At 38.4% G+C, this 14,774-nt stretch overlaps 1 protein-coding gene across 5 annotated transcripts in view; it reads left to right on the plus strand.

The window, feature by feature from the left end:
- The window catches only part of PTPRC (protein tyrosine phosphatase receptor type C), a 126,553-nt gene that overhangs the window by 14,403 nt on the left and 97,376 nt on the right, over positions 1 to 14,774 (plus strand). The gene's annotated exons all lie outside the window — the stretch shown is intronic.

Raw genomic sequence — 14,774 nt, forward strand, 5'->3', positions numbered from 1 at the left:
CTAAAGAAAAAGAAAATGCATTATGCTCAGAGTCTAAAATGTCTTTTTTTGGTTATCCTTAATAGAATGCATTCCCTTAAACTAAATTTTAATATTGACATTTCTATGTAGAGGGTGGCCATAGAAAATGAATGTGAAATCACATAATAAAGTAGGGTGAAATGAAATAATAAAAAGATTGTTGCATTCTTTAAGCATTTGCAAAACTATAAAGGAGTGTAGAAGTTGTTATTACTATTATAATTAGCTTCTCTTTTGGTTTTTCACTTTGAGAGTTGGCTTACAAATTGAAATCTCGATTTTAAAAAAATAAGAAAGTGTTCTCATCCTAACTCTAAATCAAAGTACAGAAATATGGAATGTTCAAACCACTGTCAGTGTAGATTCCTATTTTGTAATTACACTACCCTACAAACGTTTGTATTTGTTAAAGAGCTAATAGAATAAAGAGAAGAAAGAATCAGTGCAATCTGCAATGCCATGATTTTGTAGAATCTTTGCTCTGGTATATGTTTTGTCAGTTTATGAAAGGAAATGCTTGCCATGGACTTTTGTTTTTCTAAATTATGACCTTTAGATTTCAAATAAAAATATATACAGAATGATGTTTCTGGAAAAAAATCAAGTGCTCTTTATTTTAAATCATCCATTATTCTATTCCTTATTTAATTTAGAATATATTTCTATAATTCCTTTAAAACAAAAAGTAAAGCATGATTCATTTAAAAATCAATTCTGGCTTTCCTTATGCATGAATTTTCTCTGAGGTAGGACTTCTGAAGGATATCAGATACCATAACTCGTCCTTCATTCTAGGCTTCCATTTTATGGGCTGAACATCTGGATTTGATGGCCAAGAAAACATTTCCTTCCTCTGACTTTTCTAATAATCTTCTCTATCAGATACACATGTTTCATGTTTGTCAGTAAAATTGACCTAATTTTCATGTCTATTGTTTTAACATGCAATTAGAGAATTTTTACTGACCAGTTTTTAAAATACATTTTAATTTTGTATGAAAATAATATTAAGAGCCAGTCTAAAAGTAGTATTAGAAACACAGATATTTTCCTTTATTGTGGTCATTGATTTAAGATCCACCAACATGTTGTTAAAAGGTCCAGAGGTTAACAATAATGATGGCACATGGGGCGGATTAAAATTCTTTTTGAAAAAAAATTACTTAAATTTTATTTAGTATCTTATTTTCTTCTGATTAAAAACAATATAGCTAGTGGAATGAAACACTGACATCTAAATTTTCACTCTCTTGTTTTACAAGGAAAGGGGATTTGAAATTAGGATTTAGGGGTTATGTGGCAACCCAAAATTTATTCACACAGGTTACAAGTACTAGTTTGTTTTCAGTGAAGAGAGGACAAGGAAATGTTTTCTCTTGTTATCTATTGTCTTATTTTACAATTGTAGCAATTGATCTACTGAACTCTTCAGTCTGCAAAATGTAACAGGTAACAAGCAACTTTGGTCCCTCTCTCACTCTAAAATACATGAGTATTAAAATGAAAAATTTAAAACTGATCAATTTTCTTGCCTACAATATTTAAATTACTAAGAATGTATTTAAAGATGCATAAATACTTTGGGGAACTTTTATCTCAGGAAATATATCAATGGGTTTTACCTGTCAAACCCAGTCAGTGAATTAATTAACAACACTACTATTCAGAGGCAGATTTTCTCTTTATTTTTATGGTCTTTGTATTGCAGGTATATACTCAAAAGAAATTAATATACACACAGGATATAAAAGGACCAGAAAAACGTGTCTTCACATTAAAACAAAAGACAATGAAGATGCCTTTTATTTTTAGATAATACATTTAAATTTTATTGTATTCTTCACTATTTACCAAGAGTCAAGAATTGTACAAGACATAGGATTCTATTGAAGTAGCAATGTTATTTCCTGCCTGTATTTGGGTTTGGATTCCTAGAGAAGAAATTTTAAAGAAAGAGGAAGAGAATTTGGAAATTTGGAGGCTACAATAATACAAGCCAACAATATTTACATAACAGTGCAATTTTAGAGAAAAAGGAGACTAGAAATCATCTAATGTAACTCATCTATTTTACAAAATAATAGAAAACTGAAACTCAAAAACATCTAATGACTTGTCCCATGTTTTACCAAAAATGAAGGGATTTCATTGGTCCAGCAGTCCTCCAGTGGATCACGAGGTTTTACCCATTTATCAAGTTTGCCTGATATAATGAAATGAGTATCAGATTAGACTTTCTGGGACAAGTCTTGAGTCCTTGATCTATCACTAATTCTTTTTCACTAGACTTAGACTCTGACATGTGGTGTTGGATACGTTATTTAACTTAATTAAACCTCAGTTTCTTTTTTAATGAAATGAATTGCTGAGTTGAATTGCTCAGCCTTGAATGGACTGCTATGTTGGCTTGGATAAAAGAGCTGTCCTGAGGATGTTTTGCAGTATCCCTGGCCTTGCAACTGGATGCAGTAGCTCACCTCCTTTCTCTCTTCCTGCAACAGTCATGGCAACCAATAAAACATGTCATCAATGTCCCTTGAAGACAAAATTTCCAGCCCTCACCACCTTCCTTTAGAAACACTAATTTATTTGAAATCATTTCTTTAGGACTTACCCAATAATAACACTGTGCTAGTCTAGACTATATGCTTAAGTCTTGGATGCTTCATTAGAAAGTGCTTGCTAAGCATTATTCCATGAGGTTTGTTGTGTACTTGTTACATTGACCAAAGGGGGCATCCTATAATTTTTGGAAACAACAACAACAAAAAAAGATCAGGGGGGCCAGAATGGCTCAATGGTTTAAGTGTCCAATTCTTGAACTTTAGCTCAGGCGTTGATCACAAGGTTGTGAGTTCAAGCCCCACTCTGGGCTCCATCTTGGCATGGAGCCTACTTAGAAAAAAAAAAGATCAGAAATATTCACAAGTAAGAAACTTAGAGTAGCAATGAAATATTAAATATTAGAAAGATTTTAGGAAGACTTAACAAAACAATATCAAAACTATTCAATGTAATTGGCATAATTTTTTCACATAAGAATTATCTGTGTATTTACCAGTTGTACCAAAAGGTACAACAACAGTTTAGCCATCGTTGAGACTCACTACACATCATAGGTGTCCACTATCCATGTTTCCTTCTAAGACCATTTTAACTGTTAGGGCAGTTATTTCCAGTAAGACTTCTCTAGAACAAATATTAGGTATTTCATAGTGAATAGGATTGCAGGTATATTTTCATCCTTTGCACAGGGAAGAAATAGGCTCCTACTACTCTCAGTTTACATTAAAAGATTTTATCGTTTCCCTTTCTTTCTCTTGTCCACCCCCATTTTTCCCGCAAGTGGGTTCAGGTACCTGCCAATTGAAGACAAGAGCCTCTTATAGAGACAGTGTATGCTCAGGAGCTACAAAGGGACATTGGGAATTTGCCTCTAGCAATCGATAGCTGACCAGAGAGCTAGTCTGATGAACTGGGCAACATGCCACAGGGTGACTTTGTCATACATTGCTACAAATTCCCCTAAGGAACTTTATTACTTGTGATTTGAGGAGGAATGCATGTCGGGGAGGTGGTGTGGGGGGTGGCTGCACAAGGAAAGTTTAGTTGTGACAAAGTGGGAGCTGAGAGCTCAAATAGGTTGGTTGTGTTTTGCCAGATGGAGATAAAACCTGAGGCAGCCACATCCTGTGACTAGAAATTGTTAAAGTGGGCAGACTTATATCCGGAAATAATAGTAAAGTGCACAAGACAAGGTGACTAAATTAGAGAGAGGAAATCGATTTTGTTTAAATTAGAAGATCTTTTTCTTGACTTTATAGAATATTTTAGCACCATGAGGGAATTAAGGTCATCATACACTTAGTGTATATATGTGTGTTCATATGTAAAATAAATATTGTGATTTATCTTGTTTTCAGTAAAGCAAAGTTTAGACTGAGATCCAAAATACTTGGTTACTGGAGAAGAGAAAATTAGCTGGGTCTTTTTCCTAATTACAGTGTTTATAATATTTCAGAAATGCAACTTTTCTAATTTTACTAGTTGATAAAATATGAATGGAGAAAAAAATCTTTTTCTGATACTGTATACTGTCATCAGATTATTACTAGTGCTTTAGATTTTTTCCATTAAAGAAATTCAACGTTAATAAGACTTACCATTTTCTATTTTTATTGGGGTCAAACAGTGGAGGTTTAATTTTCCCCCAAGCTATAATAAAGGATGTCATGAATAAACTACTTTTTTTCATTTTACATAAAAATAGATTCATTATAGATTTTCTTTTTTTTATTTTTATTTTTTTAATTTTTATTATTTTATTTTTTATTTTATTTTATTTTTTATTTTTATTTTTTATTTTTATTATTTTTTTTTATCATTATAGATTTTCACCTAAAATTCCAAACATACCTGAATAAAGCATAGTCAGTTTTGTGGATGAAAATCAGTTGTCATTTTAAAAAATAAACGTTTTCATTTTGATCTCTGTTGCTACTTCTGGGTTATGACTGAGTCCGGAAGCAGAAGTTGCAAAACACTGTGAGAAAATTTTTACTCTATTTTTTTTTTCGATCTCCACCCGAATGGAAATACCAGAAGTCTGAGAGGAAAGTCCAGTTTTGCTAAATGTCCAATTTGGTGTTGCATCTCCACATCTGGATTATGTCTTCAATTATGTCTTTAGAGCTCCCCTCTATCCAATCAGAATTGCTGCTCATGTTTAACATCCCTGTCCTCATACCAAGAGAATTCTTTTAGGTTTCTTATCGCCACTGGCTACCTCTGTACCCCATAAAGGTATGCATTGGTGCCATCTCTTCCATAATTATACAGAAAGAAGTGTAATCATGGTTATTCAATGAGTGTGTTAGACTGAGCTTATCCACTAACCAGCTTGGTGCAATAGAACAGTTTTTTTTTGTTTTTGTTTTTTCACTTTTCCAGGGAAGAGGTGTAAGGTCATGTAGATTGAAGCCATCCCACGTGCCAGCAGGGGCATCTTTCTGACCCCCGTCTCACTAAAATGCCCTTTCTTTTTTTTTTTTTTTTAAATTTTTATTTATTTATGATAGTCACAGAGAGAGAGAGAGAGGCAGAGACACAGGCAGAGGGAGAAGCAGGCTCCATGCACCGGGTGCGTGGGATTCGATCCCGGGTCTCCAGGATCGTGCCCTGAGCCAAAGGCAGGCGCCAAACCGCTGTGCCACCCAGGGATCCCCTAGAATGCCCTTTCTTATTCACTTTTTAGTTTCTCTGTGAGCTCCACTGAGGGAGAAAGTTTTCCTTCTTTGCTTTTATATCTTCTGTGCCTGACATTGGAGAGTAGGTTTTAAACATATATTTATTGAATTAATAATGAAATGGATGAATGAATGAAACCCTATAATTTTTTCAGATAATTCGGTATCATGGGAATATTTTAGATTATTTTGTGTAGTAGATAGACAAATACTCATGACTGATATTCTAAAAGAATGATGGAGAACTCCTGAACTTGAGTATTATTTTACTATATAATGTTCTTATAAAAGGAGGGGATAAAATAAGGGAATATGTGGGTAATGGTATTCATGAAAGGAGCACAATACATCAATGCTTCACTTTCTTGAGACTAAATGAAATGGATAGCCTAGAATGTTCACCCTGACTCATTAATCTCCAGTATATGGAAAAAATATTTCTTCTATGTGAAGTGGTACAAGTTGTGAAGTTTTTTTTGCTTGACCTTTTAAGGATGAAGGTAACACATTTTCTATGCCTCTTCTATGCTTTCCTGTCCCTCTCACCCCCAAAAAGGTGGTTAACACTTCAGTATTTGGGATACTAAATGGAACATATCACACACACACACGAGTACATATGACAAGACTTAATGGAATTGCTTTTCTGTTCTTCTTATGCTTCTTTTTGGTAAATTATGATAATTTGCCCCCCCCACCTCCCCCGGTGAAACTTCAGAGAAACTAGCACAGTTATCTGGTTGCTTTTCTTAACAATCAGAAAAGAAATCCAGTTCCCCCTTCCCTTTGGAGTAAAAGTGTTTAGAAGAAAAAGTATTTTTTGCTCCAACCATTGGAGAATGTTAAGTGGCATGCACGGTATGGGCCTACCTTTCAGAAGCGTGCAGCAAATACCCACACTGGCAGGCCACATTCTGCATTTGGGGTGGTAAAGGGGGGGAGAAAAGAGCTTTTCCTTCCCGACAAGATGTTTCAATATAAACATTTTTAAAGAGTCTTAATGATGAACTTAAAAATCAAAGACCAAGTTATTTCATGTAAAACCAACACTTTTAGAGATGTGACATTCTATTTCATTAAGGTCAGAAACTCAGAGGCTGATTAGAATGGACCAATGAGACCTGGGCCTAAAGTAGTATCCAAATAAGTCTGCAGTCTTTAAGAAGGAGGTGGAAGCGTCTTCAAATTTTGACTTCTGCTTGTTACCACCTGGCGCCTGCTTTGTCATAAGCTACAAATTTGCTGATTTTGTAGGAAAAATAGACGTCCTTTCTACAGATATTCAGGTATCACTCTATGCCAGGATATTCATGTATCACTCTATGCCAGGGAACGAAATACAAAGCAGTGACAAGACATGTGCCCCTCCCTCTTGTTCCACATGGGGAGGCCCCGCATGCTCACTCCATGACCACCATCGGTGGGGACTAGCTGAAGGAATGGATGATGTATGTTTGATGACCAGCCCATTTGGGCCTGAAGGGTAGTCTGTTTAATTTTCCTGTGGAGCAGAAATGTGATGTGATGAGCACTGGGTGTTATACGCAACTGATGAATTATTGAACACTACATCTGAGACTAATGATGTACTATATGGGGTACCTGAATTTAAATAAAACATTTTTTTTCCTGGGGAACTAGTTCATTAGTTTCCAGCCAAAGAAGAATATTTTGGCAGTTTTTTTTTTAAATGCATATAGTTATACAGGAACCCTTGTCCATAGGCATTTGACCATTTCTTTAAGATAGAGTCCAGACTTGGAATGACTGTCCTCAAAGTCATTGACTTGACATGACTTGACATGACTTGACATGACTGTTCCTCAAAGACCAGGAACATTTTAAGTCTCCTCATGCATAGTAACAAACAGTTCTGCAGAAAGATTCTCTTGCTTCTGCTCTTCCTGGCAATGTCTGAGTTTCCTTTTGCACATATTTGCTAGAATTTATTTCATCATTTTAAAACATATATTCATTTTATAAGTGCAACTGGTATTTCTGAAAATTTCTATTTTGCATTTAATGTGATAGCTATTGTTTTCTTCCTACACATCATTTGCTTCTCTTCTGTGAATTGCATTCACGTGGTTTGCACGCTTATCTTTTGTGCAGCTGTGTTTAAATTTTTATTCCAAGTTATATAGAAGAAGAGAGGAATAGATATACTCTGAGTTGATACAAATGTTAGAACGAGGACCATACGTTGAGGTTACTAGGTTGGCAGCTGTGATGTAGTCTAGAGAAGGAAATACATGTGCGTCTGTCAATTGTCCTTCTTAAAAAACTCTTAACTGTTAGTATCTGGAACGTTTAGGGTATACTTGGGAAGCCATCATGGAGACCGGTGTCCATCCTCCCAGGAAGAGACCCCCTTACAAATTCTGGGTGACTTTAGCAGTAAACACTTGAGCCTCCTTATCTTCAGAGAACCTACTGGCAGCACAGTGATTCAAAGTGCACTGTATCTTGCACTGGGATTCTTCACTTTTTGCTTCACCCCAAAACTTCCACTCCTAACCACATGCCTATCTACCAACTTTCACAGCAGCCTTTTGAGAACAATATTCTCAGTAAGCTCAATATTCTCAATTCCTGTTGGAGGGGCATTATGCTATCTGAGTGAAAGAAATCTTAGAGGCCATGAAGGTCAATGCATGTAATCCCTTCTACCACAAACCCTCACTGTTTGAATATAAATTCAAACATGGCTTTTTAAAATGAAAAGCCCAGTGTAATGGTGAATAGCTCAAATTATTTGAAATCTGTGGTTTCCAAATCTCCTATGCTAAGGCTGAAACTTGTGGTTCTCAAACATTTTAACCTCAATATACTTTAAATGGTCTTAAAAAGAATATAAACTCCATTCTTAAACATAATTATAGACCCTGAAGAATTTTTCTTGATTCGGGTTATATGTGTATTTATCTCAATGAATGTTAAAACTGAAAATTGAAGAATACTTACTTACTATTACTTTAATAATAGTAAACCGAATACATGTTGATATAAATAGCATACTTTTAAAAGATTTTTATTGATTTATTTGAGAGAGAATGAGAGAGAGAGAGAGAGAGAGAGAGAGAGAGAAAGGATGAGCAGGGGGGAAAGACAGAGGCAGAGGGAAAAGTAGACTCCCTGCTGAGTCGGGAGCCTGACGCGGGACTTGATCCCAGGACCCCGGGATCATGACCTGAGCCAAAGGCAGATGCTCAACCAACTGACTGAGCCTCCCAGGTGCCCTAAATAGCATGTTTTTATAAAAGATAATGACAAATTACAAAACAAAGATTTAATAAGAATAGTGGTGCTATTCCACATTTTTACGAATTTCTTGAATGTTTCCCTGAGTAAAAGGATATTTAGACTCTCCTATCTGCTTTTACATTCTATCTGTTGCAATATCCTAGGCCATGCAACACCTAAAAGCATGTATTTTCTACTAGTAAGGGGAAAAAAGGCAAATAATAGTATCATTATAAAAATAATTTGGCCTTGAAGTCCCCTTAAAAGGTTTCTGGGGAACCCTCTGTGTCTCCAGAATATATTTTGAGAACCAATGGCTTAAACCAACTGGATAAAACTCTTTCCCTCACAGCTGCATAGAATAGGACTATACTTCCTCCATACAATACTTTTTTAAGTATTGAAATGTATTTCTTGTATTCTCACACATCTGTTCTTAGAAAAAGATATCCTGCATTTTCACATAGCCTTTCTCTATTTGGCAGGCTATATGGCATCCCATCCTACCTCCTGCCCTCGGGTTAACCTCTTCTGAATACTCCTGGGTGTCCACTTCATTGCTGATGTATGATATCCTAGACTGGACTCAGCAATTCAGGGATCTGGGATGGACTCAGCACACATACATTCCAAAAAATGGCTAGCGAGAAGCTACCGTGTTTATCTGGTTATCCAACTTTTTATATTTTATTAAACTCCAGCCATCTCAGAGTCAAACCTCACCAGGTTCAAGTAATGTGTTTCCTCCATGCTGTATTTGTTATTTGAATAACAATATCAACGAGAATAATCATAACAATCACAGACAATAGTCAGTATTTGAAATGTGCCAGATGCTATGCTTAATGCATATATTCATCCACTTATTTAAATCTTACAATAATCCTGTGTGCATATATTTATTATCCCCCCTTTACGGATAAAGGATGGGAGTTACAGAGGAAATTAGATAAATTGTTTAAGATTACATAGCTCAGAGAAAACAAAGCCAGGATTTTGTCCAAAACAACTCCATCCCAGAGTCATTTGGAGTGGGAATATTCTGGGAGCTGTGTGTTCAGATAAACAGACAAAAATAAAACAGAAGCCTACATTACTATAAATATAAATAGCGATATTTATTTTAAAGATTCATTTATTTTAGAGAAAGAGTGCAAGCAGGGAGAGGGGCCGAGGTGGAGGGAGGGGGCAGAGGGAGAGGGAGAGGAACAAGCAGACTCCCCGTTGAGTGAGGGGATCCATCTCAGGACCCTGAGATTGTGATGAGCTGAAATCAAGAGTTGGCCACCTCACCACTGAACCCCCCCAGGCGCCCCTTATTTTAAACTGGAATGTCATCCATAGGAGTGGCTTATTGGGTAGCGATGAGAGACATGGAAAAGGATGGAGAGACAGGGAGGAAGGAACCAAGTAATTATGAAGACATGAAGACCTCTCAAAAAGCATCCACTCCTTATTCCAGATTCTCTTGCTTTTTTTTGTTGTTGTTGTTGTTGTTTTTCAGCTTTACATCCACAGTGCCCCTCCACCCACTGGGTAGTTTCCCTCTCTCCTCTGTGAGGACAGCCTGACAGACAGGGGGCATGTTCTTAGCTGCTTGACCGCTGCAGTTGTGTCCTCCAGGCATTCCTGCCCCTGTACCTGTGTCATCTAGGTGTTCTCAGAGGAGTTATGAAAGTTGTGGCTTCTCCTTGAACTCTGAGGACTTGCTTCTGGACTAACCACTCCCTCTGTGCAGCTGCTGGAACTGCCCTGTGCCCACTGTGCAAAGGTGGGAGACAGGAGCTGAATGACCGGGGTCCCAGCTGGAGCAGCAACCCCTTTGCGGTGGGAGGAATGGAGCATCTGTGTCTTGCTTCCCAGGTCTCCACAACTGGGAAATGCAAGAGACTCCGAAGTCTGTGATCACTCTCTTGTCGCACGAGGGTGTCCTCCCCACACAATGGCCTGGCAGGCAGGCCTGAATTTCCTTCTTCTGTGTCCTGCTGAATTCCCTCGACCTGGGCTCTGCTGAGTACACCTGCTCCCCTCTCTACCTGTCCGCATTTCATTCTTTGCGGTCCATTAAGGGAGCCGACCCAAGCTGGGAGTGGTAACCATTTGAATAATAATGGTCTTTAACTTTTTCTCTTTCCTTAAAAAAAAAAAAAAAAGAAAGAAAAAGAAAGAAAAAGAAATAGAATTCATGAGAGGACTTTTAGCTGCAAGGTTTTTCTATCTAATTAAATGAGCTTAAACTTCTTGTGAAGTGTAAAAAGGCACAGGTGGGTTTGTGGAAGTAACGGAAGCAATCCTGAGCCTGAACAATTCAAGGTGCTGGCAAGCTTCTGGAACCAGTCAAAGGAAACTTCCCTGAGCAGCTTACTTAGTCTGCTGAGTAATGACCTGATGTGGACATTGGTGACCCGTGGCCTCCCCCTGAATGCAGAGCTGACCTGGTGGTCTTGATAAATCATATCAATTACAAGGTAGTTTTAGGGTTGGTTAAGACTTTATTTTTTATTATTATTTTTTTATAAGATGGCAGACTTTAAAAACTAGACCACCTGGATTACACCGTAGCTCTGCCCCATACTATATTCCTCTGGGAGAGTTGCTCCGCCTCTGTGCCTTGTCAGTAAATGGTGATAATTCGAGTATCTACCTCTCTTGTACTGAAGAATAGATGATTGCCACACAGGAAGAATTAAATATATGTCAGTAATTATCATGATCGTTGCTGTGCTATTATTCTTTTTATTATTATTCCTTTTTGCGCGACAGCAGGTTATCTGTCTACCAGCAGAATAAGAGAACACAAGCAAAATAACTTTTCAAAATTAATAATAGCAATAACACTTGCAGCACTTTGGAACTGTGCCTCCTCCCCAGTCCCCCACCCCCAATACATGCCTCGAGGTCCTCTAAGGAATAGTATGTCAAGTAGCAGGAGGACCCGGGGATGAAGAGGAAGGAAATTATAGGATTTAAGGCAGTGTCTACTATCATGTTGATATATCCAGGTCAGCTTGCATATTTTAGGAAGGTTGTTCTGTGGATAACTGAGGTGAGAATGTGGGATTTTGATCTGCTTCTTCCAGACGATGCCTGTGGCCTGAGAAATAAGGAACAGACCATCTTCCCACATTTGAAAGGGAAATGTATAAGAATGGGAAAATATTTGTCCAAAACAGCTGTTTGATATGAATTCTGGCCTATGAAGTGTCTTGACAGCATAAAAAAATATTTGGTTGGCAAGAAAAGACTTAGAGTTGTCATGTGTATAGAAAACCCAAGCCCCTACCTATGTTTCTGAGAACAGGTTTCAGAGAACACGGTTTTTCCTTGTACCCTTACTACTGTCTCATTGGGGCCCAATGTGGGAGCTGTTTCCCTGTAGGAAACCACTGTTTTTTGTTTTTTGTTTTTTTTTTCCTTTGTCAACTAATGATTTTTACTAGTCATGCTACTTGATGATAACATCAAGGAGAATGGTAATACTTTTTGGAAATTTCAAAAATCCCAACTCAGATATTTAGCAAATACTTTTTGAAAATTCCGAAAGTGCCAACTCAGATGTGCCAGGGGCTGTTTTCCATCTTTGTCTCAGGAGTTTATTGCAGGCTTGTGTGTGCGAAGCTCTGGGTCAAGGCTGTTTGGAAAGGAGCCCCAAATCTCCTTTCTGAAGCTAACCTGACCCTGAGGGTTGCCAGATTGCCAAGAGAAAGACTGACTCTCCCACTGGCCCGGCCCTCCTCCTCGCTCCTTATAACTCTAACACTGGATGAAATGCTTGAATAACTCTTTCCATTTGACCCTCAGATACTCCTATATCATTAGTGGTTTATGATAAGAGAAAGAAAAAAATATGACCCTTATCCTCTTGAGGCTGATGTTCTGGGGGACCCGTCATGAAAAATTCAGGTCTCCCAACTTGGAGAGTACCTTTGGAATCTGAGTGGGATTGGAGCCAGGACAAGGGGGACTCCTTTGGAGTATTCCTATCGCTTTTTATAGGGCCCTAATAGATCATTTGACTATATTTCATAAGGGAATACATTCTATTATTTGGTATCATTTTGATGGGCATGTTTTGACACCGGGATGGGCTAACGGAGTCCAGTTAGCCACGAGTGCAGTGAGAGCCACGTGGAGGCAAAGACAGTAAGTGATGCACAGAGCAAAGTCCCCAGGGTACCATGTGCAGTGGCCAGCCCAGTGTGAGCAGCTTCCCATCGTGAGGTAGCGAAGGTAACTGTAATGATACTTGTATCCCAACCTCTCCAAGCACTTACGTGTCTCCAAGAACAGAAAAACTCTGAACCCAGTTGGTGTGACCCCTTTTCTTGGATCCTTACCCTCTGGGGTTGATAGACCCAGGAGACACGTCCCAGTACGTCCCATATAGAGCATGGCAATAAGTACCATGGCACAGCCCAAGAAGTGTATTTGGCAAAGTGTTGCACTGGTTGGCAAGTAACTTCTGACTGGCACACTGAGGATAAAATGGGAGTGGGGGGCCTTCCAAGGAAGCTTTTCCTTGTCCTGGAAAGACAAGCTCATGCCTGCGCACTGTTTATATTGCCCCTGGTTTATCTTTATCTGCGAAGGGCAGCTCCCTCTCTCTCAATCTGCTTCAATAAAGTTGTAGGTAGCATCGTGGATTTCTACTCCGAGACGTTTGAACAATAGGACACACACGTGCATGTGGAGGAGCAGGTTTTCTCACTGGTGTAGGAAGGAGAGGGCAGGAAACAAGGGAAAGATCTTTTGGTGACCATGGTGCCCCCCAGGCGGATTCTTGGGCCTGAACAAATCTTTTCAGGGCCAAAGTTTTGCAAGAAAATATTCATAAGACCATTCTATTTTTATGAAACAAGGAAATAATGGAAGCAATTGCCAAACATGTCTAGATGCTGAAGCAAAGGTAAAACTAAAGATTCTGTGAATCTATGAAACTCAGCTTAAGAGATGATATATAAGAGCGGGTTTTGCATATGCAGGGGTCTGCAATAGAGCTTTTTTATCCAGCCTTAGTGAGGCCGGACCCGGAAGTTAACAGCATAACATAGTCCATGAGCAAAGTGATCCTACAGCACTATTTTCAAGGTAGACTATACATACTTCTGCCGTGGATCTACTTTTTAAAATAGTAGATTCGTTTTTATTTGTCTTTGTAAGTTAAATGCAATTTTTGCTTGAATTCAGAGGACTGCAAGAAACTTCAGCAAGAATGCTGCTGTAGGTCGCTGTATCAGTCAGCTTTGTATCCATTTGGCAAACAAAACAGAATTACTGGTGGCTTAACAGTAATTCTATCTTAAATTAGAATTTCTAAATTTCGAAAGAAGAGCTACACAGCTGGGGATCTAGAGGAATGTAGTCCCTGCCTGGCACAGAGGCATCAGGATGGCTTAAGCAATCCAACCTCTTTTCATGTGTCTTCCCTACCATCCTATACTGTAGGCCTTTGTCCTTGTGCTAGCCATCTCCTGTCTCTTGATGGCTGCTGTGCATCCACACCTTTCATCTGCATTCCAGGCAGGAAGAAAGAGAAGGACAGAGCGGCAAGAGATTTTTCCTAACGAGCTTCTGTCTTTTTATTTGGGAATGAAAGCCTTCTCCAAAAGACTGTGTTCCCTTATTGGCCAGAAATACATCATTTGGCCATTCATTTCTGTAAGGGGTGGGAAGGAAGCTCTGAGAAAGGACACGTTAGCTTTCCAGACTCTACTGTAGAGTTAGACAATGAAGAATGGGGTTGTGAATGGCTTTTGAGTACTTACCCTTGCCTCTTAGTTGCTATAGCTGGTGGTCACTGCCTATGATTGAATCTGTATCAGACCATTTGTTCAGATAAGTTTCCCAATATATACAGATTTTTTTAAAAAATGGTAAGCTTGCCTCAGATGGGAACAGTTCTCTCTTACAATAAGTGATGATGTAAGATCCCAACTTCTTTGGCCAAGTGACTTTGGAAATTCAAGATTTCGGCTTGCTGGCATTACCAACAGATAACAGAAAATGGGGCCATTTATCCACTCATTCTGTCATTTGAGCTGTGTTTCTGAATTCTTACTACCCGCAAAGCAGTGAGCATGATGGGAAGAGCATAGAGGGAAAAAGTCACACCGTTTGCCTTGAAAATATGTTGCTTTTATTTGTTGGACAAGACACATACACAGGTATGCCAGCCAGGAGTTGTCAACATGCTATGGAAACAGAGAAAAAAAAAGAGAGAGAGAGAGAGAGAGATACCAATGAAAGCTGGAATGTTCAGGGAAA

The sequence above is a fragment of the Canis lupus genome, chromosome 6 (genome assembly GCF_048164855.1).
Source record: "Canis lupus baileyi chromosome 6, mCanLup2.hap1, whole genome shotgun sequence".
Lineage (NCBI taxonomy): Eukaryota > Metazoa > Chordata > Mammalia > Carnivora > Canidae > Canis > Canis lupus.